The following is a 6336-nucleotide window of genomic DNA, read 5'->3' as shown; positions in this document are numbered from 1 at the left end:
ATGAAGCAAAAACGAAGAAAATAAAGAATAAAAAAAGTTATTATTAAAAGGAACACCAGATGGAAAGATGCCAATAAAAACAAAAACAGCGCAGTGATTCAAGAGGATTGTAAGAAGGGAGCAAAGCTTAGGACCTCATTAAGGCCCTGTGGATGGACAGTGCGAAGTCTCCAGATCCAGTATGATTCTTTATGTGCCAATAAACGGCTTCAATTACCCCCACGGAGACTGGAAACAATGCGGTCGATACCCTTAACATGAAAACCAGAGGGGTCACAAGAATGGAATTTTCTAAAATGGCGCGGGATAGTTTTTAGGGCCTCAACATCCTCTTCCTTAGCCGCAGATAGAATGTCGCGAACATGCTCCTGTGTCCTTACCTTAAGGGCCCGCGTGGTAAGGCCCACGTATATTTTATTACATGGACACGAAGCATGATATACCACCATTGTGGTTGTACACGTAATGGTTTGTGTGATAACAAACATGCGACCATCCGACGAAGAGAAATCCCGAGCCGAGACGAAGTTGGGGCACGCCACACATCTACCACAAGGTTGGCAACCCCAAACAGTGGTCCGGGGAGCCGAACTTAAGGAAAAAATAGGAGATGGGGGACGGGGCGCCAGGTAACTCCTAACGAGGTGGTCACCTAGATTTTGAGACCTACAGGCCGTAATTGATGGTTTGGAAGGTAGGTATTGCTTTAGGATCGGATCCGCCAGAAGGACAGGCCAGTATTTAGTAACAACATCATACATACTACTCCACTGAGAATGATATTGTGTGACCAATCTTACCTGTGTGTTTTCTTTATTTGTACCAGGAGCATACAACAGTTGGTGCCTCCCGGTATTCCTAGCTCTATTATAGGCTCTCTTAAGGCACCTCTTGCTGTAGCCCCTTTCCAAGAAACGATCCGTCATTTCTCTGGCCTGTACCTCAAAATCTTCATTAGATGAACAGATCCTCTTTATGCGGAGAAACTGGCCTACAGGAACAGAGTTAATCACATGGGGTGGGTGGGAGGACGAAGCATGCAGTACAGAATTGACCGCTGTGTCCTTACGGAAAGCATCGGCAATTAAAATGCCATCCACACCCTTCCTCACGGTGACATCCAAGAAATCAATAGAATTAAGGTAAAATTTGTAAGTCAAATGAATATTGAGTTCATTAATGTTCAACTCAGAAAAGAAAGCCTGTAACTCAAAAGGGGTACCTCGCCAGATCAGGAAAATGTCATCAATGTAGCAGGCCCAAAAAATGACCCGCTCCATTGATGGGCCCCGATCTGACGAGAATAGGTCCTTCTCCCACAGCCCCAGGAACAGATTAGCATAAGCTGGCGCCCAAGCCGCGCCCATCGCAGTCCCCTGGAGCTGCAGGTAGAAGGACCCATTAAAAAGGAAAAAATTGTGAGTTAACAAAAATTGTAAAAGAACAAGTAAAAAGTCATTGTCACCGGAGGAGAAGCTGGTCATGGACAAAAAGTACCGGACCGCCCTCAAACCATCCTGGTGGCGAATATTGGTGTAAAGCGACTCTACATCACATGTTACGAGGATCATATCCTCGTCAATGTGTACGGAGTCTATTTTTTTAAGAAAGTCGGACGTGTCCTTCAAATAAGACGGGATAGTCTCCACCAAGGGTTTGAGGAACGAGTCAATGTACTTACCGATGCCCTCCGTAAGCCCACCCACCCCAGAGATAATAGGCCTACCTGGAGGGTTGCGAAGGTTTTTGTGCACCTTTGGTAGAAGATATAATGTGGATATACGAGGATCCTTAATCAAAAGAACATCACGTACTTGTGTGGTAATGATACCATCATCAGAAGCTTTTTGTAAAATTTTAGACAATTCCCCCTTGTAGGAAATAAGAGGATTGAAAGTTAGTTTCTTATAGCAAGAGGTAACCCTGAGCAGACGGTAAGCCTCTGCAAGATACATCTTGATAGGCCAAATCACAACGTTCCCGCCCTTGTCAGCCGGTTTAAAGACTACATCCTTAAGTTTTTTAAGCCTATTTAATCCCAAGGTTTCAGCCTTGGAGAGATTGTTACAGTAGGTTGAAGTGGAGATCATGTCAAACTCATTGGAAACAAGCCTGACAAAGATGTCCACATTAGGGCATAGTGACAAGGGCGGGAACTTAGTGGACCTAGGGCGTAAAGATGACGGTAACCTACCCAAGGTTGGACCCACATGTTCCTGAGCCTGTTCCTCCAACAATCTCAAGGCCGATTGCTCTTCTGGTAGTGGAAAGGCCTGTTGGATGTCCTCACTATGGTGCCATTTTTTGAAAATAAGGGACCTGGCGAACATATGCAGGTCCTTGAGAGCCATAAAGGGGTCAAACCGCGTGCTGGGAGAAAAAGTGAGACCTTTAGAAAGTAGACAAATCTCATCTGGACTCAAATTATGTTCAGATAGATTGATTACCTTAAGAGCGTCTTTTTTATTATTCGAACGCTCTGGGCCACGTTTGTTGCTATTAGATTTCTGGTCCCACTTTCTCTTGCCAGAGTTACCAAAACGGGTTTGCATAGATCGATGTGATGTATCTGATGCCTCCCCAGAAGATGAAATAGAGGAGACCGAAGGAGATCTCTGGCTCCTGTTGTTAAAAATTGTTTTTCTCCATCTATAGACCATTTTACGTTGGAAATCGGTACTATCGGTGACACTATGCGTGCTGCTGTCCCCTCCACTCTGCGCACCGGAGCATGCTCAAATCTGACATGAAGCTGAGGCTGTACCCCCAGAGTCAGTGCGCATGGCCGGGGAGTGGATGGGCAGTGCAAACGTGCGGGGTTTACTACGTGGTTGCTTTGACGTCGGGCCAGTCATGGCAATCAATCGCAATCCTGAGGGCGTGCATAATTTCAAAACCACACTGTCTGATCCGTGACTGACAAGATAAAATCGCCACCCCTATGTCTGAGAGAAAAGGTTTGTGAGGGAATCCCCTAATAATATAAAGTGTTTTTCAAACCTAACACTAGGAGCTTTTCTTTGTAAAAAAAAAAAACATGTTAGTGATGCACACTGCATCACAAACAGCAACCTGGAGCCAGTTTAATAGCTAAAAACAATGTGACAGGTTCCCTTTAAAAAAAAAACAAAAACAAATTTAAGACTTTGGAGTGACCTAGTCAAAGTCCTGACCTTAATCTGATTGACATGCTGTGGCATGACCTTTATAAGGCGGTTCATGCTCAGAAACCCTCCAATGTGGCTGAATTACAACAATTCTGTAAAGATGAGTGGCCACAATTCCTCCAGAGCGTTGTAAAAGACTCATCGCCAATGCTTGATTGCAGTTGTTGCTGCTAAGTGTGGCCCAACCAGTTATTAGGTTTAGGGGCAATCACATTTTCACACAGGGTCCTGTAGGTTTGGATTTCTTTTTCCCTTAATAATTAAGACCTTAATTTAAAAACTGCTTGTGTTATATTTGTCTGTTATTTACATTTGTTTGGTGATCTGAAACATTTAAAGGGGTTGTCCAATACTAGGACCACCCCTTCTTAAACTAAATGTTCGGCCCTGATAAAATAATAAAGCTTATTCTCACCTCCTATGCCGACGCCGTTCCCACGGGGCTCCCGTGCGGTGTTGTGACACGTGACCCCGGCACCCAATCAGCGTTGGCGTCACAAACTGAACATGAAGAGGAAATCCGAGAACAGCGACAGCTCATCCCTGGCTTCTCCTTCATGTTCAGTTTGTCCAAAAGCAGATGATTGGGTGCTGGGCACCACGTGTCATTCAGTGCATCACAGCCCCCGGGACCGCGAATGCCGACACTGCTGAAATGGAGTCGGCTCCGGAGGTGAGTGTAAGCTTTATTATTTTATCAGGGCTGGAGGGCATCACACTAAGTGGGTGGCTGTGGATATATAATACTGTGAAGGGCTGTGGGGGTATCATATAGTGTGTGAGGAATCATACAGTGTATGTGTGGCTGTGGGGTATCATACTCTGTGTGGGAGACTGGAGGGGCATCCGTGTGTGGGGGCTGTGATACTATGTAGTGGGATATGGGGGCTCATAATATGAAGGAGACTGTGACGACATGCTGTGTGAGGGACATCATACTGTATATTATGGCGGCTGTGGGACATCATACTGTGTGAGACTGTGGGGACATTATACTGTGTGTGTGAGACTGTGGGGACATTATACTGTGTGTGTGAGACTGTGGGGACATTATACTGTGTGTGTGAGACTGTGGGGACATTATACTGTGTGTGTGAAACTGTGGGGACATCATACTGTGTATGGCGGCTGTGGGGGCATCATACTGTGTGTGGGAGGCTGTGTGGGCCTCATACTGTGTGTGGGAGACTGTGGGGGCGTCATACTGTGTGTGGGAGGCTGTGTGGGCGTCATACTGTGTGTGGGCGTCATACTGTGTGTGGGAGGCTGTCGGGACCTCATACTGTGTGTGTGGGAGACTGTGGGGGACATCATACTGTGTGTGGGAGTCTGTGGGGACGTCATACTGTGTGTGGCAGGCTGTGGGGACGTCATACTGTGTGTGGGAGGCTGTGGGGACATCATACTGTGTGTGGGAGGCTGTGTGGGCATCATACTGTGTGTGGGAGACTGTGGGCGTCATACTGTGTGTGGGAGGCTGTGGGGACGTCATACTGTGTGTGGGAGGCTGTCGGGACCTCATACTGTGTGTGGGAGACTGTGTGGGCGTCATACTGTGTGTGGGAGGCTGTGGGGACGTCATACTGTGTGTGGGAGGCTGTCGGGACCTCATACTGTGTGTGGGAAACTGTGGGGGACATCATACCGTGTGTGGGAGTCTGTGGGGACGTCATACTGTGGGAGGCTGTGGGGACGTCATACTGTGTGTGGGAGACTGTGGGGTACATCATACTGTGTGTGGGAGTCTGTGGGGACGTCATGCTGTGTGTGTGAGGCTGTGGAGACATCATATAGTGTGTGGGAGGCTGTGGAGACGTCATACTGTGTGTGGGAGGCTGTGGGGGCTTCATACTGTGTGGGAGGCTGTGTGGGTGTCATACTGTGTGTGGGAGACTGTGTGGGCGTCATACTGTGTGTGGGAGGCTGTGTGGGTGTCATACTGTGTGTGAGAGACTGTGTGGGCGTCATACTGTGTGTGGGAGGCTGTCGGGACCTCATACTGTGTGTGGGAAACTGTGGGGGACATCATACCGTGTGTGGGAGTCTGTGGGGACGTCATACTGTGGGAGGCTGTGGGGATGTCATACTGTGTGTGGGAGACTGTGGGGGACATCATACTGTGTGTGGGAGTCTGTGGGGACGTCATGCTGTGTGTGTGAGGCTGTGGAGACATCATATAGTGTGTGGGAGGCTGTGGAGACGTCATACTGTGTGTGGGAGGCTGTGGGGGCTTCATACTGTGTAGGAGGCTGTGGAGGCGTTATACTGTGTGTGGGAGGCTGTGGAGACGTTATATTGAGTGGGAGGCTGTGGGGGACGTCATACTGTGTGTGGGAGTCTGTGGGGGACGTCATACTGTGTGTGGGGGGCTGTGGGGGCTTCATACTGTGTGTGGGAGGCTGTGGGGGCTTCATACTGTGTGTGGGAGGCTGTGGGGACGTCATATTGTGTGTGGGAGGCTGTGGAGACGTTATATTGTGTGGGAGTCTGTGGGGGACGTCATACTGTGTGTGGGAGTCTGTGGGGGACGTCATACTGTGTGTGGGAGTCTGTGGGGGACGTCATACTGTGTGTGGGAGGCTGTGGGGGCACATATACTGCGTGTTGGATACATTTTGGGGGGCAGTGTGCTGTATGGAGGCCATGATAGGGATGTTGTAGTGGGTGGCAGTACAAGACTAAGAGACAAAACAGTGTAAGCCCCCCACTCCATGTGCCTCTCCCCGTCTATAAGTTGGGTGGTGAGCCCCCCTGTAAACCCCCGCTTATTGAGTGGTTAGGGTTTTGTAATGGGGCCCCATGATTTCTCTGCACACCCCTGGGTCCTGTCACGTGACCATCCCCGCCAGTGCAGGACCTCAGGAGACCAGTGGGGCGCGGGTGAAGCGGTGACGTTGTGGTGGGCTCAGTATACATAGCCTGAGGCTGAGCTGCACGGCGCACTCTGACAGGCTATGTCCCGGCTCTCACGATGTACACTGACTGATGTATGGACCGTGCACAGTTGTGTGGTGCTTGCTGCTCCCGTAGCATGGGGCCGTGTCACCGGTACAGGCGGCACCGACTCCGCCTCTTTTCATCCCCTGACAGTTCTCATCACGTGACGCGACGGGGCTGGGACCGTGGGCGTGGCCTCCCCGGGATCCTGCGCGCGCTCCCGCCGTCCTCC

The 6336-nt window shown here is 49.4% G+C and overlaps 1 long non-coding RNA gene across 1 annotated transcript; it reads right to left on the bottom strand.

Moving 5' to 3' along the window:
* Positions 1-608: 608 nt before the first annotated feature.
* On the bottom strand, positions 609-2526 carry LOC143809734 (uncharacterized). Its single transcript, XR_013222423.1, has 4 exons — positions 2448-2526; positions 2195-2370; positions 1727-1871; positions 609-991 (listed from the first exon to the last, which is right to left on the bottom strand). It is a non-coding gene; the product is annotated as an uncharacterized LOC143809734 (long non-coding RNA).
* Between the last annotated feature and the right edge of the window lie 3810 nt (positions 2527-6336).

Source organism: Ranitomeya variabilis, chromosome 2 (genome assembly GCF_051348905.1).
Source record: "Ranitomeya variabilis isolate aRanVar5 chromosome 2, aRanVar5.hap1, whole genome shotgun sequence".
In the NCBI taxonomy this organism is placed as follows: domain Eukaryota; kingdom Metazoa; phylum Chordata; class Amphibia; order Anura; family Dendrobatidae; genus Ranitomeya; species Ranitomeya variabilis.
The sequence above is the reverse complement of the archived record's forward strand: the minus strand, read 5'-3'. Positions and strand labels throughout refer to the sequence as shown.